We start from the raw sequence: 27,644 nt of genomic DNA, 5'->3' as shown, positions 1-27,644 counted from the left end.
GCTTAGATTTTTATCATCATTCAGGATCTCTAAAAATAAAAAGCAAGACGAAAGGAGAGGATCTTGCTTTGTTCCCTATAAAGTTTAAGATAGAATATAAATCATACTATTAAATGTCATTTAGAACTCTAACTTCAATCCTTAGGATTAAATTGGCTTAATATTCTTGGCCGTTTCTATGAGAATTCATGCAAGTAGAGTAGCTTTTCTTACAAAATATTGCAGAACTCTGGCACTTCCTATGATAAATGAAGCAATACGGTTTTGGAAGTGCAATTGTGTATGTTCAACTACTTCATCTAAGCAACCAGACGATCATCTTGCCAGGCATCTAGCACTATGAATTTATTATTTGACATCCAAAGGAATGTTTGGATACTTATAAAAAGTACAGGGTTGGGGTAAGTCCTTTTAATCTTAAACTACAAATTTAGGACTGTATTTGAGCTATGGAATTTAAGCTTTTTTTTTTTTTTTTTTTACATAGGCAGGCACCGGGAAACGAACCCGGGTCCTCTGGCATGGCAGGCAAGCGTCCTTGTCTGCTGAGCCACCGTGGCCCGCCCTAAGCTTTGTTTTCTTAAAAGTTGATTTAATGAAAAATATTCACAGATTTGAATGTTGAAATGAAAAATCTATAAATACCTTGAAAATGTTTATGGTCCAACGGAAGAACAGTAAGATCTGGCTGGCAGTCATTGCATCCTGAGATATCTGGTCATAGCTAAGTTTTAAGAAAATACACTGAGAGAGACATACTCCATGATCTAACTGTAAGGCAAATTCAGTGACTGGTCACTGATCAGTTGAAGTGACATTTCAATTCATACAAGCGCGCCTTCTGTTGCCAGCTATACCAGCGTTAGGGGAAGGCGCTCATGGCCAGGACCATTCCAATTGCCTGGCCCTTCACATTTTAAGAGAATTCTGGGGAAGGAGAAAAAAAATTACTTCTGTATTTCATGATGGTTTCATTTACCTTACACATAAGTGAAAAACCATAATTTTCCTTCTCTTTTCAAAGCAAAATTGTCACAAATTCTTAGAAATACCTCAGAAGATTTATATTGTATCTATTTAAAGACTGTAATCATTTTCAGTTTCAGTTGTCTTTCTAAACTGTAGTCTCCAGATAAAGGATTAACCCATGTGGACACCTCATCTGGCTATGGACAGGCTCATAAACATTTCAAAGAATGAGTGAATTAATGATACCAGAAAGCGTACTTCTTACATCTTGCATTATCATATCATTGCTAATGAAGATTTAATTTTAAAATGCACATATTTTTCTTAAGCAATCATAAGTTAATGAACAGACACCAAACCATACCTTTAATATATGTGTAAATTATTAAAAAAATAATGAAACGAGCACCTGCTTTCGTGTTAGCCATTTAAGGAATGGAGCATTACTAGTAATTCCAAAGGCCCCTCTGTGGTTCTTCCAGTTCCGATTCTTCTTAACGTGCTTCTTCACTCAATACCCTAAATTATTTTCTTGCTGTCCTTTATAGTGTTACCCTATGTACTCCAAAAAAATATAGATTAATTTTGCAAGATTTTGGATAAAATTATATTGGTTGGAATCATATTGGAAGTATTCTTATGTCATTTGGTTTTCTCACTCAACATCATGTTTATAAGGTTCATCATGATGGTGTGTGTAGGATTATAATGCAGTGTTTGAATATAGCATAATTTATTCTTTCACTTGTTGATGGATAGCTGAGTGGCCTCCAGTTTTTGGAGCATTCCCATACATGTTTTTCAGTGTTCATTTGCAAGAGTTTCTATGCCTTAGAAAACGCTGGGTTGGTATATGCACAGTTCATTTGATAATGAGATTGTTTTTTATTCTTACACTGCCAATCTGCTTCCTATTAGACATTACCACCAGCAGGGTAAAAGAGTTCAGGATGCTTCACTTCGTTGCCTACACTTTTGCCAATCTGTTGGACATAAAATAGTATCTCCTTGTGATATTTTATAATAGCTTTTCTTTTCTCTTTTGAGATAAAATTTACACGCAATGAAATGCACAAATCTTAAGTGGGCCATTCCATGAGCATTTTTACAAATGCTTGTATACTCATGTAACCCAAACCATTAGCACTGACCCGGAGAAAGTTCCTTCAAGATGCCGCCTGAGACAATTCCTGTCCCACCCACCCCCGGAAGCAGTCACTGTTCCGATTCTTTTCTGACCTGTATAAAGGTTTCTTGTTTTAGAATTCTATAAAAATGGAATAACATTAAATGTACTTTTTAGTGTAAGACTTCTTTCAGTTAGATAGTGAGATTCATCTATATTTTTGTAGGTTATCAGTAGTTTGTTCCCTTTTATTGCTCAGCAGTTTACATTTTATAAATACAACACAGCTGTTTATCCCTTCTCCTGCTGATGGACAAACGTGCTGTTTCCAGTTTGGAGCTATTATGAATAAAGCTACTACGTACACATACTGTGTTATTCTTGTACACGTCTCTTTTGTGGACAAATGTTGTCATTTCTCCTGGACAAATACCTGGGAGTAGAATTGCTGGGTTACTGGGCTAGTATATGTTTAGCTTTGCAAGAAGCTTTCAAACCTTTTTTCTAAATTGATCGCACTATTTTACACTTCCGCACAATGTCTGAGTTCCAGGTGCCCGACATCCTCACTAACATTTGATGTCTTCATTCTATTTAATTTTTGCCATTCTGGTGGGTATACAATATGGTATCTTACTATGATTTTAATTTGCATTTCCCAGATGACTAATATTGAGTATGTGCTTATTGGCCATTCAAATATCTTCTGTAGTGGAATGTCTGTGTTATGTATCTTTTCAAATTATTTGCAGCCCCCATTTTTGTTTCCAATTATCTTTTTATTATAGAGTTGTTTAAATTCTCCAGCAAATATTTTTCCCAGTCTGTGGCATGTTTTTCATTCTCTTAATGGTGTTCTTTTGATATATGCACACATTTTTATTTTAATGAAGTTTAATTTATCAACTTGTTCTCTTAGGGTAATTGTTTTCTGTTTCCTAAGAAATATTTGCTTACTCTCAGAAAATATTCTCTGATGTTTTCTTCCAAAAATTTTATTGTTTTAGATTTTGGCATTTAGTGTTCTGATCCACTTGGAATTAGTTTTTGTGCATCATGCAAGGTAAGAGCTGGGATTTCTTTCTTTCCTTATGGGTATCTAACTGTGCCAGTATTATTTATCGAAAAACTTCCCTTTCGCTACTGGGTTGCTTCGTTGGAAATCAAATGGCCACACAAGTGTGGATCTATCTGGCCTCTATTCAGTTGCATTGATCTATTTGTTGATCCCAATGTTAACACGACGCTGTCTTGGCTATTGGAGTTTTTATTGCTAAGTTTTGAAGTGAGAAAGTTTAAGTCTTCCAGCAATGTTTTTCTTTTTCAAGATTGCTTCAGATATTCTCAGTTCTTTATCTTTCCATATAATTTTTAAAATCAGCTTGTCATTTTACCAAAAAAGTCTACTGGCATTATGATACCAATTATGTTGAATTTACAGATAAATTTGGGGACAAATATCATCACTGAGTCTTCCAACCCATGAACATGGCATCTCTCTTCATATACTTAGGTGTTCTTTAATTTCTCTCTAATCTTATGTTATTTCCAATATAAAAGTACAATTCTTTCATCACACATATTACCAAGATTTTTGTTTAAAAAAAAAGTGGGTTTATTAATGATAATCCCAAATTTAAAATACTCATTTATCAGTGCTGGTCTTGGAGATCACATTCTCCTTGGGGATATTACAAATAGATTAAAATGGTGAGCAATTTTGTTTAATAGCACATTACCATACATTCTGTACAGTAAGCAAAATAATAATTTCTAACAAAATGGAACAAGGACTTCACAACCTGATAGCATCGCTTAGCCTCACCAATTTTATTTTCCACATCTTTCCAATCTAATTCTTCAGAGCTAAGATTATTTAACAGGATCTGGGAGTGACTGGATCAAATTCTTCATCATTGCCATTCAATTCCAGAAAGTCTTTCTCATCATCTTCAGCCTTTGCTTGACTTTTGTTGGCTTCTCTTCTGGCTTCCCTTTATTTCTGTCTTTTCTTCACACCTGTTACCTTCAATTCTTACCATCCTCTTCGTCTCAAATTTGGCCTATTGCTGAAGCTTTTCTTTGGCTGCAACAAAGTTGGTACCACTAGGACTTTCTTCCTTAGAATATTTCATGATAGATTTCTGCATCAGTGACCGCTGCTGAAGCAACTTCTGTTTCTCAGGGATAGTTATTTTCTTATTCACTTAATTTGGTTTGTTTGTTTCTATAGCTTTAGGAACTTTTTCCCTACCACTGTATTTAGACAATTCTTTATTTAATAATACATTATCTTTAAGGTTCAACCCAAACATAATGCACCACTTCACCTTAAAGAAATTAGCATCAGGGCCACCTTATTCTCCTTATCATGAACTAGCTAGGAACTTCCTTGATTTTATGTGCCACATTAGTATTGGGAGAAACCTAAGTTTGAGATCCCTTTGCTTTTATCCTTAGTCTTCCATTTTTCCCACTCAACTCCTCTCTTTTTCCATCATTTCCCTGCCCCTCCCCCGCCCCGGCCCTTTAATACTAAGACCATTGCCACTCCCCCTTACCAAGATCCCTCTCACTGTTCTGGTCTTTCCCCACTTTATTGAAGGATGGACACCTTCTCATTGAAATATGCTCCAACTGCTTTCACTTCATCACTGTGGAGGGAGGAAGCACTAAGCTCATTGACAGTTCTTCGGTCAGTTGTTGCTGTGTTTTTTCGAGAAATCTTAGCAGTAACATGTTCAAATCAAATACTTCTTGATCCTTCATCAGTTATCCAAGCATATGCAGGAAAGAAAACACTTCTGCGCTCTTTTATTTAAATGTTAATCATGGACTAAAAATGACTCCAGTTGGTGTCTGTAAGTTTTACAGAATTGACTTTTATTTCCCTCAGAGGTACTTTCTTCTGGAGAAGTTGTTACACCATCCTTTTCTCTGCTGAGGAAAGCAAAATTAATAAAGCTTTACCATCTTCTTTGTACTTGGCAGGTCCACCTGCTTTGTGAATATATACTTTGGCATAATCTGGCTATCAAACTGAGGAATCCAATTCACAGCCTAGAAATCTAGTTCCTTGGCTGCAGTATCAGTAAAAAAGAGCACTACAGCTCTCTTGCAGGCAAACTTATACAGACTTCTGATTTTTCTGTCTGCTGCTGTCAACCATAGATGTAAAGGAGAGAAATACCAGGGCATAGCCAGTAAAACACTCAGTTTAGACACTGAACCTCTTTACAACTGGAACAAAATACAATCTCCTTCTTCAGACGACTTCTCAGAAAAGAACACAGCACACATTTTTGCTGCAGCTCACTAACTGTAGTTTTGTTCCAAATTGGCAGGGGTGCAAATTTTAACCTTCTCATAAACCAAAACATATTCTGCATTTTTCAAACTCAAGCATACAAGGTCCTTTATATTTACCTAGAAAAGAGCAATGTTGATATTTCTTGGGAATATTTTCATATAGCATTCATGCCATCAGGAAAGCCCATGCCTAAGATCCTATCTGTTTCCTCATAAACTATCCTTTGGAGATCGGTATCATGAAAGCTTATTGCTTCACTCATGTGCTGACGAAGTTGACCCAGTATGCAAAAAAGTATATTTATATGCTTGATCCTCTCAAGCTTCTTCTTTCAGATCCTTTCCACTAACGATGTGATAACTGAAGTCATGATTATTTCCTGCTTTTGCAGGCATTAGTTTCCAATGCTTTGCTTTCTATAAATGAAGAAGTAATTGAGTTGTTACTAGATGAGTTATTAAATAACTTTTAAATTTATAAAATTTATAGATCATTTTATGATTGTGGTGTGTAACCTGGAAGGATTAGAAAGAGAATAAATTATGCAATTTCTGGCATATTGTAAACAATGATATTTTTCAAATAAATCACCTTTTAAAAGGCGTACTTCACTTTTCTCATTTTGAATCTCTATGACCTCATACTTTTTCCATTATCATTTCTTTTCTCTTGCACTCATCCCATTTTTTTTTTCATTTCTTTGATAGATTTGGTTTTCTTCTTTAACTTCTTTCCTGAATTCTCTGGCTTCTGTTTCATTTATTGTCTTCTTACTATTACTTCCCTGAGTGCCTTCTTTCATGCTTAAGTTTCGCAGTGACACTATCTTAATTAATCTTTAAAAATAAGTGGCAAAATATTTGGATGTCATCTGCTCTTTGGGAATATTTTTCTGTTAAGTGTGGTTCATCTACTTATAACTTTGATGTACTTTTTCTCATCTTTTTCATATAGGATATTGGGAGCAATCGTTGTGTTAGTTCTTGCTTTACTCAGTGCTGACATAATTAAGCTTTTCTAGACTACGTATGTGCAAAGAGCTCAAGGTAATTATGTCTGGCTAATTTTTCAATGCAAAGCTCTCTTTTATCTGCTCCTTCAGAAGTGTAGAACATTGCAAAATAAAGACCACATATTCCTCTGGTCCCTGTATGCATGCCCCTTTGCAATGTGACTTTGACCATCCTTCTATCAAGAGGTGGAGCCTATTTCTACACTCCTGGAAATCTGGGCTTGAGTTGTGACTTGCTCTAACTAACAGAATGTGGTAGAGGATTGTGTGACTTCGGAGTCTAGGCTTCAAAAGGCCTCATAAGTTCTATTCTCATCCTTTTGGAACCCTGAAACTGTCAGGTAAAGAAGACTGGAATAGCCCTCCTGAGGAGTAGAGACCTCGTGGAGAAAGGTTATCCAGCTCACACTCAGCACCAACCATGACACGTGTGAGCAACACCAATTGGGACCATTCAGCCTCAACTGAGCTTCCCTCATGAGTGGCCTCAAATGGGAGCAGCAGAAGAATCATCTGAGTCTAGTACAAAATGCTGACCTTTAGGATCATGAACAAATAAAAACATGGTTGCTTTAAGTCACTAAGTTTCGTAGTGGTTTGTTATAAGCAATAGATGGCTACAACTAATTTCTTCCTGAAAATATGGCTTGTTTCTGTAAGCCTACCTTCTCTGTTTCTGTGCATTAAACCAAGTCAGAGAAGCTTCTGCTCTCCACTTAGTTTGCTGTAATTTCCCTTTTCACTGGTTCAAGAGAAAGCTTGAAAATGAACAACTAATAGTCAGGAAGTAGATATTTCCTGGTTCTGTTATCTTGCTGCCTCTGGCCCTCTTTATCATTATCACTGACATCTATGTCTCTCTTTATTTCTTTCTCCTTCCTTCTTCACAGCTTCCATTCAGCATTTCCACGGACAGCCCTTAGACATATCTTGAAGGCTGTAGATTATTTTTGACAATGGTTTCAGTGAAAAACGGAGTTTGTGATTTTTTTGTTTGTTTTTAATTCTACTTTTGCTTTTAGATGGTTTCCTAGAGAATAAGGGTAAACAGGTTTTCACACTGATAATTCATACTACAATTCTTCCCATCTTCTTTATGGAAATTAACTGAGTTGACTGATGAACTAAGTTCTGTACTATGCTGTACTTTGAATTTATCAATCTTTCACTTTTGTGTTGCATTTCTTCTTGTAGTCTAAAATTTCCTTTGATCCTCTGAGGTCATAAAGCTATTCTCTTTTTCTAATTCTATAATTTATAATTATATTGTGCTGGCTTGAAAGGAAGTATGCCCCCTAAGAAAAGCCATGTTTTGATATAAATCCCATTTCATAAAGGTAGAATAATCCCTATTCAATACTGTATATTTGAAACTGTAATGAGATCTCATCTCCCCGGTTGATGTGATTTAGTCAAGAGTGGTTGTTAAACTGGATTAAGGGACAACATGTCTCCACCCATTTGGGAGGGTCTTGATTGGTTTATCGGAGTCCTATAAAAGGGGAATGAGAGATTCAGAGAGCAGAGAATGCTGCAGCACCATGAAGCAGAGAGTCCACCAGCCAGTGACCTTTGGAGATGAAGAAGGAAAACGCCTCCCGGGGAGCTTCATGACACCAGAAGCCAGGAGAGAAAGCTAGCAGATGATGCCGTATTCGCCATGTGCCCTTCCAGCCGAGAGAGAAGCCCTGACTGTGTTCCCCATGTGCCTTCTCACTTGAGGGAGAAACCCTGAACTTCATTGGCCTTCTTGAACCAAGGTATCTTTCCCTGGGTGCCTTTGATTGGACATTTCTATAGACTTGTTTTAATTGGGACATTTTCTTGGCCTTAGAACTGTAAACTAGCAACTTATTAAATTCCCCTTGTTAAAAGCCGTTCCATTTCTGGTATATTGCATTCTGGCAGCTAGCAAACTAGAACAATATAATTGCATTCAATTATAATTATTAATTTATACTTAACCTCTCCATATCTTGTGAATGGTATGAGGGTAGGGACCCAATTTTTTCCTTTTTCATATAGACAACCTATAGCCCTAGACCAAATACGAAAAATTCATACCCCCTAAACTACCAGTTCTGTCACAAATAGGTGATCTGTTTCTGAATTCTTTATTCTTTCCACTGGCCAATTTGTCTAACCTTACACCATTCATTGGCTTCATTACTATAGTTTTCATCTTAAGTCATACCATAAGGCAGGGAAAGTACCCCCACCTTGTTCTTCTTCAGGTGCCTATTTCAATTTTTAGACTATTGTTCTTCCATAAAGGTTCAGAATGATAATAACAAGTCTCATCAAAATATTTAATAATAATAAATTAAAAGAGAATTAACATCTTTGCAATATTAAGTCTTCCAATCCTTGAATATTGGGTGCCTCTCCATATAACTGAATAACATTTAATGCCTTTCAATAAGAGTTCATAATTTTTTCCATAAGAATTTTGGACATTATTAGGTTTATTCAATGCTTATTTACATTATTTGACAACGATAAATTGTATTTTTTAAAAATTACATTTTCTATAATAACTTTACAGTAGAGACAGCTTGGAAATACCACATTAACCACGTGATCCAATGTTATCTTCACCAGAGTAAATCATATGGAGATCATGTGCCCCTGATGTGACAAAATCATTGCAAAACATCAGACAAACCCAAATCAAGGGACATCCTACAAAATACCTAGCCACAACTCTTCAAAAGTGTCAAGGAAAGATGAGGAAAGACCAACAAACTGTCACAACTTCACAAATTGGAGAGAGATGACTACTGATGCAATGTGGTATCAAGGATTGGCTCCTGGGACAGGATAAAGATATGAGTAGAGAAACAGGGGAAATGCAAATAAAGTTTATAGTTTAGTTAATATTATTTGTGCCAATGTTAATTCTTAGCTTTGATAATTATGCCATAGCTATGTAAAATGTTAATTATTTCCAAATAAAATGTTTAAAAAATTATATTTTCTGTTTTTGTGGTTGTTGTTGCTGCTGGTTTACAGAAATGCAGTTGGTTTTCCAATATTGATTTGTATCCAACAATCTTGCTAAAGTCTCACATTCTAAGAATTTAGCTGTAGAGCTTTGGGAGCTTTCTATATGGATAGTCCTATCTGCCAATAATTACTTTTTTTTTTTCCCTTTCCTCCTCTACATTTTGTTTGTCCCTCCTGTCTTGCTTTGCTGGCTAGATTTCTGATGCAAAAATGAATAGAAATGTTCATGTCAGGCATCCTTTTCTTTTAAGGGAGTTAAATTATATCTGATGTTGCCTAGAATTTATTTTAATTTCATTAAGACAATCCATGGAAACTAAGTTGTTTTTGCTGTGAACAATTCTAAGATAGAGATAGTAATATATATATATATATTTTTTTCTTTTAGTTTCAAGTACCAACATTTCCCCCCAAAGCAGTAACACAAAGAAAAAGAAAATAGCATGATGACAAGAAAGGTAAAGTTGTATTACCTTTGTAGTAATGTAGTTACTAAAACAAAATGAAACCAGTGGCATTAACCTGTTCAAATTAGCTTTTCCCTTTCCACGGTGTACAGCTGTCACTGGGAGTTGGTTGCCCTGCCGGAGTCTACATTTCCATACCCCCACCCCTACCCCCAACCCCCGCCACCCCTGCATCTAGAGGCGGGAATGTGAGTAGTTCTCCCCAGCAGAATGTTGTGGGAGAAGGAATGCCCATTCCCAGGTTGGGGCTTTTCAGAAGCAAGTGAGGCTCTTCAAGCTCTTTCCCCAGGTGCTGGAGGACTCGACGGCCCAGGCTATGGAAACCACCGATTGGTCAAGAACATCTTCCAAACGCTGTTTCATTAACAATAAATACACTTTTATTGGTTTTAGTATTTTAAACATTTAGGGGGTCTATTTATTACAGTAGTTAACTTTTCCTAACTAATACAAAAAATGTTATCTTTAAGTGGGGTGCTAAGAAAACAAAAAATCTGAAATATAAGGCAATGACTTAGCAGCCAGGGAGCAGGAGTAAAGGCTGGGAAGCTAGAGAGTTATATCATACAGTTACAAAACATTTAATAAAACATTGCTTGCCTAAACTAATGGTGACAGAAGTCAAGAAGTGGTTGCCTCTGAGGGAGTCAAGTGGTGAATTAACTGGAAAGGGGTATCCATCTGAGAAATCCTCTACATCTTGGTTGGTGATTACACACAAGTACACAATTGTCAAAACTTAGTGAACTGAATACTTAAGAACTATACCTATGTGTGTGTGTGTGTGTGTGTGTATAAAATTATTATTATTATTTTTACACAGGCAGGCACTGGGAATCGAACCCAGGTCTCTAGCATGGCAGGCGAGAATTCTGCCACTGAGCCACTGTTGCACCACCCAGGAGCTGTATATTTAATATTTACAAATTACACTTCAACTTTTAAAAATATCTGAGATAATCTGGAAGGGAGAAAAAAGCATCTACGAAGCCCAAAACTATAGGAAAACAAATTGGAAAACAAAATATTAGAATAACAGAGTATTATGTGCTGAATTTATGGAGGATTTATAAGAAAGAAATAAGCACAGGCAAGAACTGATAGGTTTGACTGTGGAAATGAAAGAGAAGAGAGAATCCAGAAACTTGGGGCCGTCCAGGGTTGGGAAAACCGACTGCTTCTGGATTTTATACAGTTCAAAATAAGACTGAGAAAGGCTTTGGGCAGAAAAGGGCCACTACATTTTCTAAGCCTTGCTACAGATCAGTTTAAGTGTATAAACTTTTCCATGAAATCTGATTCAGATGATCATAAATATGCCCCTAGTAAACTGAGAGACAGAGGCACAGGTGTGAGAAGGCAAAGACATAAACTGGGCTTGGGGCCCACTGCTGGGCTTCCTGGCTAGGAGAGCCACACAAATAGCTGTCCAAATTGGGACAGTTTAAAAGTGGAAGAGGGTGTTAATACCTATCAAACAGAACAACAGGTACAGACCAGGCCTTTCCCTGCAAGACAGGGATACATAGTCACCCTATTACTAGCACAGGGGATTACTTGCAAGAAGACTGACCGTAAGTCTACCAAGCCTTTGAGGGACAGCACATGCCTGGCCTAGAAGACTTCGACCAAGTCTTAAAACAATGCACAAGGTCCCAAAACTGCATGGTTAACAAAGGCTATAAAACTTCCAAGGACGGAATACTCCCAATGCCCATGTAAGTGTGACCATGGGGGAAAATGGACAAGGAAGAACCTTTTGAAGGCAGAACCAGGTCCCAGAAAACAGTGAGTAAAAGAGCTCTGTCTAGAGAACAGGACTGGAGTTTAATGAACAGATGCTCCCCACCCGAGGGAAGGGTTCTTCTAAATACTTATCATCCCATGCTTTTGACTCCACCAGTATTCCTGATCCCAGATGCTCCCTCAGCTTTGGGACATTAAACACAAACTTGCAATTTGCTAATTGGGCCTGATGTAATAAATTATGGACATTCCACATAGTGTAACTGTAGTGAGGATAAATTTAGAGTCTTTTGCAAAGATCACTGATCTCACTGCCAGAGGCCACGATTCTCAGCTGACCTTTGCTATGAACTGTGTGACTCTGGATAAATCATGCTCTCTAAGGATTTCAGTTACTTCATTTGCAGAATGAATAAGGGAATGCATTCCAGTTCTATAATTCTAATTAAAAATTCTTGACCTGTCGAGCCAAAAGAAAACTACAAAATTCTTTTACAAAATGTCACTGACTGGGGAATCCAAAATAGACTAGGCTGGTCTGGTTTTGACAGCAAAAGCAACTCAGCACAATTCTAAAAAGTTATATCGGTAAGAAAAATTCTGGCACTCTTTCATTTTTTGATTTTTAATATAATTTTGGTACCATTATAGTACATTAAGGATCAGAATATAACTTTAAGGGGGAGTAAGATACTTGCCTTCCATTTCATTAGGCTTTAGAAACTAATTCAAAAAGAAAAGAGGGGGCAGGGACTACACTTCACCTAAAAAAGAAAATACTTTCTGTAATACTTAGAAATGCTTAAAAATATAATTTGATAAAATCTTTTACTCTAAAAATAGCATAATTACACATTTTATTGTTTATATGTAGTCAGTAATATTAATTGAATCCTAAAATACCGTATTTTCAAGTATTTAAAACTTGAGAAATATGCCTTTTAAATTTCAATTTTTGATACTGCCTCCAATTTTTAGAAGAAAACAGCATGTAAGACTCTGTCTTCTTTACTTACGAAAAATAAGATAAAAATTAACATTCTATATCAGTACTTTGCTATTCAATATTATCCAATTTTATACCCACAAAATGATAAAGCCAAAAATTTTAAGAGAAAGGACACAGACTTTGTCTCTATGAATCAGTTTCTCTTGGGATAAAGAAAAAATGGCAAATACTTTGCAAAATCTGCCATCATATATCCAACTATCAACAGTGAAATTCTAAGCCAAACACATTTATTAACTGTCCACTGACTGAAACACTGCACCGTAGACATTGTGCGCCACCACAAAAAAGAAGAAATACCAACTGTGCAATACCTTAAAATGATCTTAAAAAAGATCATTCTAATTATCTGTTGAGTGAATGAAGGAATAAAAAAATAAGGAACCAGAACAAGTACTGTGAAAATTATCCAAATCTCTGAAAAACAACTTTAAGGCATATCTCAAGATTATACAAAAGTTTAAATATGTTTAAATAACAGAAAATCTACAAGTGGAATATTTTAAATGTACTAGGGCACTGACTCTAAAGATATTTGACAGTGACTCTAGTAAAGAAATGGTCTTAGAATGATAAAAATTATCCCTTAAGAAAGTATTTCACAAATTAAGATGTTTCCATATCAGCACTGATGTCGGGAAATCATTTGTTTTTGTTCTTATTCTAAACACTGTATGTTTAATATTTTTTTCCCTCTCTGGAAATTTTAAGTTTACTTCTTCCTTCTCTTCTAGGAAAGACGATGTCTTCTATTATTTCTTTGATATTTTTCTCCCATTTTTGATGCTTTTTTGTATTAGTCAGCTGCTAGATCTTCAAGTTTGTGGCTCTAACTTTTCTATTTTCTTTCTGTATTTTTTCAAAATATGTTTTTGGGGAGATCTTCTCAAATTTATCTTTCAACCCCTCTGAGTTTATTTCAGCCATGATATTTTAAATTTTCATGAGTTATTTCTTGTTCCTTAATTTTCCTTTATTATATATCACAGATACAAAACCTTACATTTTCAAAGTTCAGAATTATAATTTGTTTTTAAAGTTTCCTACTGCTGTCTGTATAGTTCTTATTTCTTCAGAGTTCTTTGTTTCCATCTGCTTTATCTCTGCTTTCATATTGAAAGCATTCCCAAATATCTGGTGATTCCTAGCAGACTATTCTCATTTGTGTAAGTTACTAATACAGCAAATTGGAAGCTCTGCCTGAAAGGTGGAGGCTTACTGGGTTTCACTGAAGGACAACCAGGCAGCCAAGTTGGCTTATTCTGTGGCAAAACTAAGAAAGGCTCTTTCTTTGGGATTACACATCTTCTCTATAAGAGAATCCTCCGGTACCCTACTTGGGATTTATGAGTGTGACTACTGGTATTCTAAGAACAGGGCAGATGTTTGCTTAACCCCCACCCTCCACTGTTCCTATATCCTCGAGTTTAGACTCTCTGTGGTTTCAACCTCTCCAGAGAATAAACCTCCCATCTCTTGGGGTTTGACGCAGGTAGTTGTATGGCTGGGGTGGAGACCTGGGTGTCAAACTGGTTCTTTTCAGGACTTTCAGGTGATTGTCTGTTTTGAGCCCCATGCCTCACCACCTCCTTCAGGCTAACCTCTAGGTGCAGAACCTTCTAAGGTCCCACTCCTGGCTTGAGCTGGCATGCCTTCATGTGCAACTGAAGGAGTCCAAACGAATACATCATTTAACCTAAATGTTTCAATTATTAATACTAGAACTACAAGACACCACTTCTTTGCCAAAAATTTTAACAGCCCAACGTTTATTCAAAAAAAATAAAAAATAACATACACATATGTCCCTTCTACCATTTAGTTAAGATACTTGGACTTTATCTGATATATTCATTATTCCAAGGTAGCAGTATCTTTGAGAATAAGGTAGAGATAGATATTCCAAAAATTCCATTGTCACTAACCTACAGAACAATTTTTACTTTTCAGGTACTTCAAAAATTTCTTACTATTTTTTAAACCTTCTCTATAAGAGCTCTCAGTTCTTTATAAAACTCAAGGTACCTGTTATTTTACATAAAGGCTAAGTGAGTTAATGACATAATATATCTCAAGGGCAGTCCACGTTGGCTCAGCAGGCAGAGTTTTCGCCTGCCATGCCGGAGAACCAGATTTGGTTCCTGGTGCCTGCCCATGAAAAAAAAAAAAAAGAAATATATATATATATATATTTATTTATTTATATTTGAGATATATATATATCTTAAAACATTTGTTTCCTTTGGAGGAAAGTATGATTTAAATTCAAAGAAGGATTCAGCATCAGTCTGTGAACCAGAGACTTGAGACAAGGCTAGCTTCATTTACGAGAAGGAGGCAGAGGGTAAGAACATAGTTCTAAGGAGACAGGTAGGAATGCTTAGAAGTTGTGTTTCTTGGATGCTCTACACAGAGTGACTTCCCCACTAGTTTTCTAGAGGATATTGTACTTCCCAAGAGTCCATGTCTAAGTTTCTGTGTTTGAAGTTCTTTCCTGGATCTTTTTCAGCTACAACTCAAGTGCATTTAGGGGCCAGTCTGTCACCTCAAATACATTCAGGGGCCACGCAATAATCTAATAGAGTGAGAGGGCTAAATAATTCTTCAATTTATTACAATTATTTTATTTGCATTAAAAATAGAATATTTTTTAAAATTCCAGTTCTTTTTTTGAGGGGTGGGGGGATCAAGTTTTTATTTTCCATGTACTGTTTATCTCTCCTAGTCCTAGACTGACCGTGCTTTGCTTCATCATGCTGTCTCACCTGTCTGTTGATAGTGTCACTCCTTATCTGCACAGGAACCATGGATGAACAAGAGCTATAACACTGACAGTAACAACCAGGGTTACTGAACACGTACTATAGGGCAAGCACTGTTCCAGGTGCCTTACATGCATTAACTCATTTTGTCCTCCCTTCAACCCTGTGAGGGCAGTACTGTTATCCCATTTCATAGATGAAGGCACTGACGCACTGAGAGGGCAAAGTGACCTGTCCCAGACCACATGGCCAATGGGTTGGAGACTTGAATTCACATACTGTGCCTCAGGATCTCAACTCTTAACCATTCTCTGCACTCCACAAATCCACAATCCTAACAATCCGTTATCTTCAGCCTTGACACAGATGATGGTATAAGTAACATTTCAGTTTCCTTTTAATTCTATTTAAGAGAAAAGCAACAGCCAGAGGGGAGAGCTGTGAGAACCGAGAAGCACAGACTTTTCACCTGTGCCTATCTAACAGAGGCAGCACGTCACTGCTGCGAAGGGCAGGACTAATGCTGCTAAATCTTTCAGCTTCCAAAAAAAGCCAGAATTCTGGATTTGTGTGTTAAATTAGTTAATTACATGTTATATTAGTTACTAATTAAACTAACATTAAGTAATAACTAATGTGTGTTTTATTAAAACAGAACAAAACACATCTAGGTACCAATCTGGCCACAGGTCATCTTTTTATACTCTCTCTGCTTTTTGTGTCTACCTTCACTCTCATTTCACCTGACGGGGCACTAATGGGGGCGCTAACAGGGACCACATATCCATGGGGTTGAAGAAGCAGGCACAGTGCTGGCCCTGGGAGCCACACTGACGTCAGCACTGTGGGGCTGAAACGTTCTGGAATATGCTGAGTGGACTGTTGGCAGAATAAGTAGAGCAAGCTTTATTCCCTTATGACAGATGAGGAAACTGAAGCTCAGAAGCATTGCAGAGCTTATTCAAGGTTGTGAGTGACAGAGATGAAGCTTGTACTTGAGCCCTTGATTCTGCGTTCTGTGCTGTCCCCAACAAGTAAAAGTCATGCAGACTTACAAGAACAGGTTGTTTAGATCTGTCAGATCTGGGATCAAAAGCCAAGCACTATTCCTATTTGCTCTTTTTTTTTTTTTTTTTCAGTGAAAGGAAGTTTCAGTTTAATATGAAGCCGAAACAGGGACAACATAATGCCTTCAGGTCAGTGTGCCACCACTTTGTTGCAGTTTAGGATGGCGTATTTGTCTTAAATCTACACAAAATGTTACAGAACATGGTAGTTGTTCATGATTAAAATAAAATAGTATGTAAATCAATCTAAGTGTTAAATATATTCACACGATCACCATCATGATGCGAAACGGCCTAGGAAGTCACACATTAGTGTGCACATAACATTTGCCACAACAGTGTTTGTAAGTTTGACTTTTTACAGACCAGGTACTTTTACAAGACAAATAATTGGATATCATTTTTTTCATACTATGAAAGGAAGGAATTAAATGTAAGTAGTTTCATTCCTTGGGGATAGGGATGCTTCTAAAAAGTCAGTGCCAATTGAACAGTCCTACGTTCCTGAACATTTGGACTTGCTGACCAAGACAGATCCTTGCAGCTGGGCGTAAATCTCTCGGGACGGAGCAGATTCTCCTCTCGCCGAGAGCTGCCTGCAGCACTCCGACCCCAGGGCTCCCAAGCCCTACAGCAGCGCCTTCTGGGGGTACGGCTGTTGCGGCGGTGGCGGCTGGCTGCCAGGGGGCTGAGGCAGCGTGGAGGGCGGCAGGGCATAGTCTGGCAGCTGGGACACGCCGGTCCCTACATTCTGGTACACAGTGAGGTCAGAGGCAGCAGGGGGAGGACTGAACACGGCGGCCTGGCTGGGATACGCATGTCCTTGCACAGAACTGGCCATGGCGTTGGGGTAGGAGGCCTGGGCCTGCTGGCTGGGCAGGGCTGGGCTAGCCGGTGGAGGCAGCTGCTCTGCGGGAAGGCTGTAGCTCTGCAGGTGGCTCATCTGGCTGCCGCCTGCTACCAAGTAAGCCCCACTCGGGGGTGGTGGGTACACCTGAGAAGCAGAAACGCCAGGTGGCTGCATGTAATACTGCGGGTTCTGTAACTTTGCATACATGGAGTACACGGGGTCTTCATTTATTAACTTGGTGTACAATGAAAGTGCCTCCATCACTTTCACATTCAGCTCTGAGAGTTCTGAATGTTTTCTATCGATATCTTCCAGCTTCTCATCAATGAGAGGTCCCATCTGGCGACACATTGCTTCAGGATGGAGGAGCTCTGGCAGTTCTGGCTGGTCATCACTAGGGTCTGGACTTTGCAACATCTGTAGCAACTGGTCCATTTTATCTTCATCAATAAAGGCTGGTTCTGGCTCAGGCTCAAGGGTTTCCACCTGAACATCCTCACTGAATTGTACTGTCTTCTGTTTTAAGCATTTCTGGTTCAGCAGTGGGACCTGCTGTCACAAAATTTGAGGGAAATAACCCCAGGCCTTGATGGGTTTCACCTTTCCACCAGTTGGGGTCACTGTCATCAATAACTGTAATAATTTCTCCAGCTTTAAATGTAAGTTCATTATCTTCAGCAGCTTCAAAGTCATATATAGCACAAACTTTTCGGCCTTCGTGTTGGTGGTTAGTTAAGAGATTGGATGTGCTCGGATACAAACTGGAAAGTGGGGTTGGCTGTTGCCTCTGTTCCTTCAGGGATAACTCAATGGCTTTTGCTAGATCTTCTTCTTCCTTGTTGTTAGCAGCTGCCCCCAGGGTCTTTGGCTGGCAGAGCTGGGCTTGCTTTGGCTTGTTCTGCAGCCTGAGAGCCGACAGCAGGAAAGGAGACTCCTTGCTCCTTCAGATTCTTGATCATGGCTGCTATCAGACTCAGCTGCGGGTCATTCTTAAATTCATCTGTCCACTCCACCATAAGCGCTTTCAATTTCTCACAGACTTTAGGATGACCCTTATTTAAAACGTTGCTTACTTCACTAGCAAAATCTCTTGAACATACTTCTAAATGAAAAATTTTGCCACAGTTTGATACACACGCTCCTAGAAGCCAGTGCGAGACTGACCAACTTTATCACAAATATCCAAAATAAGGCCCCAGTCCTCAGCTGCATTCATCTCACTAGTTGCTTTCTCCACATCTTGATCGAAGGGGTTAGTGGCGAAGAGCGGCATCTCTTGACAGCCCCAGACAAGTGGGCAGGCTGCTCGGGTGCGGAGGGGGCGGACACCGGTTTGGCAGGCCCGACCGCTCCTCCCTGGCCTCCCGGCCCGTCGGCCTCCCCGGGCAACCGCGGTGGCGGCCACAGCGCCTCCTATTTGCTTTTTGACCTCAACCATGTTTTTTAACCTGTCCAAACCTCAACTTCATCCTTTGTAGAATGGACCAAAAATGACAGAATCAATAAAGAACCTGGCACAGTGTGGGCACTCGCTTCCACTCCCTTCTAGGATCCCCCAAATGTAAGCAGACCAAATGGCTGAATATTTAAATGGTTAATGAAAACCTAAGAAGCTATTAGAAAAGTAACTCACAGGATATGGATATACAGATAAGGCAACAAATTCATTGTCATGAGCAAAGAAGACTATATATATATATGGTTTTTAAAGGGAGGTGAGTGGTTCCATATCCACATCATGCTTTGAAATTATTCTCTGCTGTGTAATGAATAATGGTTCATGTTCTCCAAACCTAAAAAGCTCAAACACATGAAAGAGACATGAAAATATTTCTAACTTATGACATGGTTTAAAACTGCTGAGTGTGGGAGATCCCAGCAGCTGTCGAGTTCCACATGGGCCAAGAGCACAGGAGAGCCCATAGGATCACCCAGCTCGTCAGTGCCACAAGAGAAGGCAAACTTGGAATCCTGAGACTCTGGTGGCTGGTTCAGTTATCCCTCTGGATAAGGATGGGGGAGGGTGCTCAGACACGGACACCAGTGGGGGATGGGCCAGAATGCACAGGAGGGGAGGAGCTGCAGGGCATGGGACTTTGGCGGCGGGTGGGGGGGAACAGACACTGGAGCAGGGAGGCAGGTGCACAGCTGCCACCAGAAAATCAAGCCATTACCAAATTTGATACTAAGAGTATTAAAATGCAAAGCCTGATTTAAAAGATTTGTTCAAACTTTAATTTAATACTAGGGAATCTTGTGGCATAACTTACCTTAAATGTGTGATGTCTGAGTTTGGCCCCATCCTGCAGAGCTGGGACTGTATGTTGCATATGTGGGTGGCTATTAAATGCTTTATAATGATTATGCTAAAGGTCAGATTCCTCATAAACATAACTTTGCTTACTATTATGAGTTAGACGTGTACATGAGTAGACAATGGTCTCCTTCTATTAAATACAAACTGCCCAAAATGACTGTTTAAGTTGCCAGGTTGTAAGAGAAAAGAGATCCAATTAACGAGGATGAAGCTGTATAATTAGTTTATAAAACAAATCATGCTGAGGTCAAGGCTGACACCAGCAACCCCCATACATCTAAGTGTACTCATCAGATGTTACTCTTCTTTCTCACCACCACTGCTCTAATTCAAGTTGTTTCTTACTTCTCTTCAAAGCACATGCAGTTGACAAATTACCTATGTCGGCGAACACCAGTTCTGCTGTGCACCCCACCCCAGGCTCCGCTCCCCAACAGGGCATTTGAGGCTCTCCTCGATTTGGTTCATCCATCTAGTACAGTGGTTCTCAACCTTGGCTGAATATCAGAACTAGGGGAGCTTTTAAAAAATAAACAAGCCCCATGCCCAGAAATTCTATTTATTAGTTCTGAGGTAAGATTCAGGGACTTATATTTCTTAAAATATCTATGGATGACTTTTATGTAGTGCCAGGGTTGAAGCACTGCTCTAATTTCCCTACCTATTATTTCACCTGACATACACTAAATCTTCTGCTCTGGCCAGTAACGCTTTTTGTTTGTTTGGTTTTTGTGTCTCCAGTCCTCTATTCATGTCATTAATCTAACATGGAGTATCATTTCCTCTCTTAGCTCTTTCTTTAAATCTTCCCTATTATTCGGAAAGTAACTGAAATCCCACCCTATCTTTCTAGCCACAGTGAATCATAATGCCATTCTGAAGTGCTGTTATGCGACCATATAAGAATTACCTGTATGAACTTAGAAAATACTTCCATCCATAGGGAAAAATGGCTTTTCCTTCATGATGTATTCTGGCAACTAATAACATAGTTTGCACTGTGACTGATTCTTTCATAGTCTGCTTCTAGAATGTTAGGATCTTGGAGAAAAGGCAAACGTTTCCTAACATCTGTGATTCCCATGCCCTAGTCCCACACAAAACACAGTATTAAGCTAATGTAGAACTCACACACACGCCCAAAATTTAGGATGACTGAACAAATGAAAATCTAAATTTTCTGAGGTGTTTCCTTATGGCCTGACAACCTACCTGTCACCCACCCGGGCTGTTCATGCACACTGTATGCATATAGAAATGATAACTACTTACCAATGAAGACGAATGTGATGCCAAATAATGGGGTGATATCTACTGACATGAATTTTTCCCTATGGATGGCAGTATTTTCTATGTTCATACAGGTAATTCTTATAGGGTCGCATAACAGCAGGAAGATGGGGGGGGAGAGGGGGTTAGTAAAACAGTCCCTGATCTTTCAATATCTGCCTTCCAAAGAAGCCACCTGCTTGAGAGGAGAGCTGAGAGGCTGCTTACCATCCTAATCCACTGTTGGGGGGCGGGGGAGAAAACAGAAGAGCAAGTGTCCCCTTGCCCTCAGAGCAGAAGACATGCTAAATCAGTAAACTCTGGTGAATTTCTCTAAAGCAATGTCTAATCTGAAATGCTTCTGACGTGAGTATTTACTATGGCAAGCCTATGCCAGAGTCCCAGCTCAGGCCCTCCGACTGCCTGACCTGCCAGAAAATTCCAGCTTGTGGGGCATGGGAGAGATGCTTCTCATACCCAGAGCCAGCACTTCTCCGCAGAGCGACAGGAGGCAGGGTGACAGCCTGTAGTTTAAGGAGCACTGCAACATCATGGATTAAACGGTCTTGGGAGGGCTAGCTGAGAACACAGCCACTATTTATAACATTGTTTTGAGAGAAAATGCTTTCCGCCATCCAAACCACAGAATTAGACTTGAACTCTTGGAATATAGTTTATTTCTTAGGCTGGGAACTGACTGTGTTGTTGATTACACTATGGCCAATATTTTCCTAGGATAAAGTAGAGGCCTGCCTGGAGTGCATGACAGGAACAAAAAGTTGCCACAAATACGGACCTCATGTATCTGTAATGACGGGAGACAGAGGGGGTGATGGAGAAAAGGCTAGGCCACTCAATTTATTAAATAAATATTTACCAAATTCTACTAAAGGCTACGCTGAATGCCACAGGAGGCAATAAAAAGTCAGACAAATCTTTGACCTCGGGTCCTTACAACCCAGGGTGGGAGATGAAACAGACATAAACACAAACAATGAAGCTGCATGGTAAAATGTGCTATAGTACAGAAGCAAAATATCAGATGAAGTCAAAAGAAAGAGAGAACTAGTGCTTTCTAGCTGGAGGTATCTGGGAAAGTTTCCTGGAGGAATAAACTTCTAAGCTGAGCCTTGAAAGCTTAAGCTAGGATTTCAACAGGCAGGAGAGGCTCAGCAGGGAGTAAGGTACACCATAAGCAGGAGAAATAGTACAATTAAAGACTCAGAGGCACAAAGAACATCAAGAGTTCAGGGAATAAGAGGGAGTCCAGTTGGCTAAGGTGGGTGGGTAGGGTGGTATTTTTAGGAGCTTGGAAGGGGGCTTTGAATGCCAGGCAACAGAACATGGATGCCGTCCAACAGAGAGCAGGCAGCCTTTAACGGGCTTTTAAATCACTGAAGTGGCTCTTTATTTGGCAGCAGACTATAGGATGGAGGAAGGAAATGAAGGCAGAAAGATCATTAGGAGATTATAATAGTGAGGTTGGTTAAAATAACCTTTTAAAACTAGGCTTTTGAATAAATGGTTAATAAGCATTTTAAGTGCCAGTTAATTACTAAATATCTCCCTTTAATGATCAAGAACACATAACTCATTTAGAAAAGCTGTAGGAAGACAAACTGAAAAAACAAATACTATCTACAATGGAAAAACTACTTCAGAAAGTATTGAGCTAGGACACATAGTCAGGACTTGATATAGATAAAAGGGTGATTTTTAGGTATTTGTCTCAATTTCTAAAGAAATATAGTGAGTTTAAACATAATATTGCTTTTATAAACCATGTGAAATTTAATATGAAATCATATTTCCACTGTTTTCCAAGACGAGTGTTTCAATATACAAGGTGACTATAACACAGTCTAAGAAATTTTAGAGTTGACAAAGCTTCAAAGGTAGTGGTAACTCTACATTTTAAATCAATCTTGAGCTGGTGTTAAGATGGATGGGAGCAGACTTAGCTGAAGTGACCTCTCAACTTTAAAGCTTCAACAATGAATGAGACATAGAATTCATTTTTATCTCAAAATAAATGGGATGAAAGTAGTGAAATTGAAAGAACTGAGAGGCAGGTAATTGAGGCTAATTAGATGGTCATACCTCAAAGACCATAAAAGTGATGATATGAAGCCCTATAAAGTTGACATAACTTATATTATATATAATTTAAGAACCTAAAATAAACATCTCAAGCTATGCTCAAAGACTTCTAAAACAGGAGATATAATACTTCCCTTTCCCATATTTTTATGTCAATCTCCTAAAAATTCTGGAAAACATATTATTACATATTTAAGCCTTATTTGAACCAAATTATTTAAAATTTAGTTAACACTTGAGCCCTATAATTTATTCAGTACTAAACCACAGAGAACAGAGAGATCTGAAGTTGAACTAGAGATAGTACATGTTCTCAGGAAATGCACAGACATGGATAATTCTACTCCAAACCAAGACAGACACAAGAAGTGCTACAAGTATACAAGGTAGGATTTGAAGGAGGGTTAATTTTTGTAGGAAAAATGTGGGAAGGTTCTTAAAGAGAGATTTGAACAGAGTCTCAAAAGAGAATCAGAACTTTTAGCAATCAGACAAAAGTTGGATTTGGAAGCATATAACATTTCAGGAAGAAACAAAAATTATTTTACTTTAGACACAGAGGACAAAATGTACAGTGTGAGCTCAAAATAGTCAATATACTTGTTTAACAAGAGTAAAGTTTTGGGAAAAGGAAGAGAGAGAGATAGACAGATAGATAAAGGTGAATTTTAGATTGTGGTCAGATTATAAATGGCTTTGAATATTAGAGTTAGGAAATGGGTTTTATGGGGCTTCATTTTATATATAAAGGGAACCATCAAGCATTCTCAGAATAGACATATTCAAGATGGTTCTGGTTTTGGAGCATGAGTTTTACAAAGATTCAAAAGGCAGAGACTAGTTTTGATACTGAAATAGTGTAGATGAGAAGAAACCAGGGCAACTGCAATGGAATTAAAATGCTAAAAATTCACTGAAGATATGTGTGAGTGTTGAATGTGTGAACCAGAACAACCATGCTATCAGTTACGTAAGAGGAGAAGGGGAACAGTCATCCCCATTCAGTTATACAATCACAGACACAGAAAGAATGTCCTGGGTCTCACAGAACTTTTTTTTTTTAATGTAATTTAATTTTTATTAAAGAATGCATGGGCTGGGCGGGCCGCGGTGGCTCGGCGGGCAAAGTGCTTGCCTGCTATGCCGGAGGACCTCGGTTCGATTCCCGGCCCCAGCCCATGTAACAAAAACGGAGAAACAAAATACAATAAAACAAGAAAATGTTTAAAAAAGATGTTTCCCTTCCTTCCTTCTCCTTCTCTCTGTCTTTCCTTTAAAAAAAAAAAAAAAAAAAAAAAAAAAAAAAAAGAATGCATGGGCTTACATTACAATCATGTATAAAATATAGGATTCCCATAGACCACTATTATTAATACCATATATTGGTGTTATACTCGTTAATTAACGAAAACACAATTTTTATAACTGTACTATTAACTGTAGTTCATCATTAAACTTAGGGTTCACTTTTTGTTTTGTGCAGTTCCATGGATTTTAAAAAAATTTTACCCTAGTACCAAATATAACAATTCCCCTTTTACCCATATTCAGATACATTTATTCATTTATTTATTCATTTATTTGTTTATTTTGAGTGCATGGGCCAGGGATCAAACCTGGGTCTCCTGCAGATATATATCTGAGTGCTGTTAATTCCGTTCACAATGCTGTGCATCACCAGCATCCATTACCAAAACATTTCCATTCTTCAAAACAGAAATGTTATACATTTTAAACCTTAATCCCTATTCCGAATTCCTACCCTATTCACTGGTAACCTATATTCTGGATCCTGATTCCATGGGTTTGTTTAATCTAATTATTTCATACCAGGGAGATCATATAATATTTGTCCTTTTCTCACAGAATTTTTCTTTTCAATCAAAACCACGTTTTTTATTTGCATTAACCAGTACCTTAAGCAATCAACCAATGCAGACTCACCACACTTTTGAAAGTTTATCCTAAAACTTCAGAGCCCACCCTCACATCAAGAAAAACCCTATACTCATTTCCTTTAACAAGGCACCACTTTGGAATCACCTATGATTCTTACTTTCTTGCAGTAGGTCAAGAAAACACAATTTGCTTATATACTAGAAGGTTTATTTATTAGAAGAGGGGGGCTACCACAAAAGATTGGTATCCATCAGTGAAGTCAAGCAGAAAGGCAAAAGGAGAAAGGGCGCTGTCTTGCCTTTTCAGGTCAGAATGAGAACAAGAAGAGGTACTAGTCACTTGTGAGTTCAGAGGAATTTCAGGAAAGTAACAAAAAAGATTTTTTAAAAAGCCTCCAGTAATTGAGGGATTCACTTATTTATTTATTTATTTATTTATTTTGCATGGGCAGACACAGGGAATCAAACCTGGGTCTCCGGCATGGCAGGTGAGAACTCTGCCACTGAGCTACCAGCGAACTGCCCTTGAGGGATTTTTTTTAAGGAGAGAAAAAGTGGAATTAACATGTAAACTTTACTTTTCTAAGTAAATAATTCAAAAGTGAAGCTGAATCTTTAAACAAAGTTTTTCTAAGTTACTGTTTTCATGTTTAATGCTAGGAGAAAGGGAAGAACTAGAGAGGGAGAATGAAAAATAATGAAACAAAGTCCAAAAAAAAATGGGAACATGAACTCTGATGGAGTTAGCTATTTTAAGAAGGGGAGACAGCTCTTTTTCTATGATTAGAAATGGAGGAAAGGATGGGCGATGGGATGTAGATGAAATTTTGTATGTAAGAGAGTAAAGCTGAAGGCTTTAAGATCCAATGGCAAGAGGGAGAGAGTGGTAGAAACAAGAAGAGAAAGTGAAATGGAGAGACAGTATATGAACAGAGAAATATCTGAATTTAAAAGTTTAAAGAGAAAGAAAAAGAGAAGGGACTTTTAGTATTTGAGATCTTGCAACAATTCTGTTCAACAGAACTGAGAAAGTTAAAAAACAATTAATTCTAAATATCTGAAACTCAAGAATATGAATTTGGAAGAAACTGATCATAATCACGTGATGTGGAAGGGGGATGATAATTTCAAGCCTAATGAAAGTTGGAGCAATGTCCTGGAAGTCAACCAATGATAGCCAGGAGAAACTAGAGATGGTAGTTTAAGATTTCGAAGAGACGGAACTGATGAACAAATGTGTCACACTGACCCCTGAACTGACAGTGGAGAACAAAGGGCCATCTCAACCCTCATTTAGAATCTAGAATTGAAAAAAAATCAACATATTTTATTGAGAGAGTTGTGAGGGGGAAAACGGCACTATTTTAAGAAAGCTAGGTTTAATTTCTACAGAGGAGAGGGAAGAAGAGTTCCAGGAAAAAAAAAATCAGAGTTTTAAGATCTCGTTCACAATAAAGGAGAAGGTGCAGATGACAGAAGGAACAAGAGAGGAAGGTGGACTCTCTGCTGATGCCATCCAAATTGGGCAGACATGAATACCTGGGGAGAGCATAATAAAAGTTGGGCTGCACCCAGGACGGTAGGTGAAAAAATACCACCGTTTCTCAGACGCATCTGTTTGTTAACCTAGGACTAAACACTGATCACCCAGTCTCTGACCTTCTCTTTGAATGTGCTTGCCCAAACCAACTTGCATTCTCCTCTCATCCACAGAGTAAAATGCAACGAGGCATGTTAAGTCAGTCCAATCTGAAGGGGTAGGAAGACAATGCATATCTAAGCTACACTCTTTAACCAGGTTTCATCATTGATGAAGTTGACATTTTTATTCTCATCTGAGTTATACCTATTTCTCAAAGACTTCAGAAGATGGAAGAAGGGTAACGCAGAATTAATTGGCTCCCTCAAACTCCAACAACTGGGATGCAAAGTCAATAGATGGAAGGAAATCTGAAAGAAACTTTATGGAAAATGGGTTGAGTGTAGAACTTGTCAGCCACAATGAAGTTCTGAATTTCCTAGAAACATTCAAGGACCTAAAAAATATGATAGCTAGTTCAGCTGGATACTATTAGAGGTGGAAAGATTTCCAATTATGCCCTTCATAGAGGACTATTCAAATTTTTTTCTTTTTATGTCATTTTGATGCTTTTTCAAGGATTCTGTACATTTCATCTAAGTTGTCAAATATTTGCTTGCTCATAATATTTGCTTTATCATTAAAATATTTCCTGGAGCTCTAATAATATTTCCTTTTAAATAATACATTGGTAATTTGTATTTTCCCACTTTTTTTTTCTTTCTAGAGGCTAGTCAATTTTATTAATCCTCTCAGAGAAATAACTTCTGGCTTTGTTGATTTCCTCTACTATATATCTGCTTTTCATTATTTCCTTTTTTTTCAAGCTATTTGAATTTAATTTGCTCTTCTTTTTCCATTTTGAGATGGAGGATAAATGCACTGATTTGCAATCCTATCCTTTTAAATATATGCACTTAAACTATACATCTCTCTAAGTACTATCCTAACTGTGTCTCACAGGTTTTGATACGCTACATTTCCATTATCATTCAGTTGAAAATATTTTCTAATTTCTGTTGTGAATCCTTCTCTGACCCAAGTACTATCTGAAAGTACTATCTAAAAGTCTGTTTTTATTTTCCAGGCAAATGGAAGGTCTTCTAGTTATTGTTCTGTAATTTATTTCTAGTTTAATTCCAGTATGGAGCACACAC

The 27,644-nt window shown here is 38.1% G+C and overlaps 1 protein-coding gene and 1 pseudogene across 15 annotated transcripts in view; both read right to left on the bottom strand.

Annotated features, from left to right (window-relative positions):
* ZNF438 (zinc finger protein 438) overlaps positions 1–27,644 on the bottom strand; it is a 205,552-nt gene that overhangs the window by 66,433 nt on the left and 111,475 nt on the right. The window lies entirely within an intron of this gene.
* Positions 14,924–18,597, bottom strand: LOC143676979 (signal transducing adapter molecule 1 pseudogene; annotated as a pseudogene).

Source organism: Tamandua tetradactyla, chromosome 1 (genome assembly GCF_023851605.1).
Source record: "Tamandua tetradactyla isolate mTamTet1 chromosome 1, mTamTet1.pri, whole genome shotgun sequence".
Taxonomy (NCBI): domain Eukaryota; kingdom Metazoa; phylum Chordata; class Mammalia; order Pilosa; family Myrmecophagidae; genus Tamandua; species Tamandua tetradactyla.
Note: the sequence above shows the minus strand (reverse complement) of the source record. Positions and strands in the feature narration are given on the sequence as shown.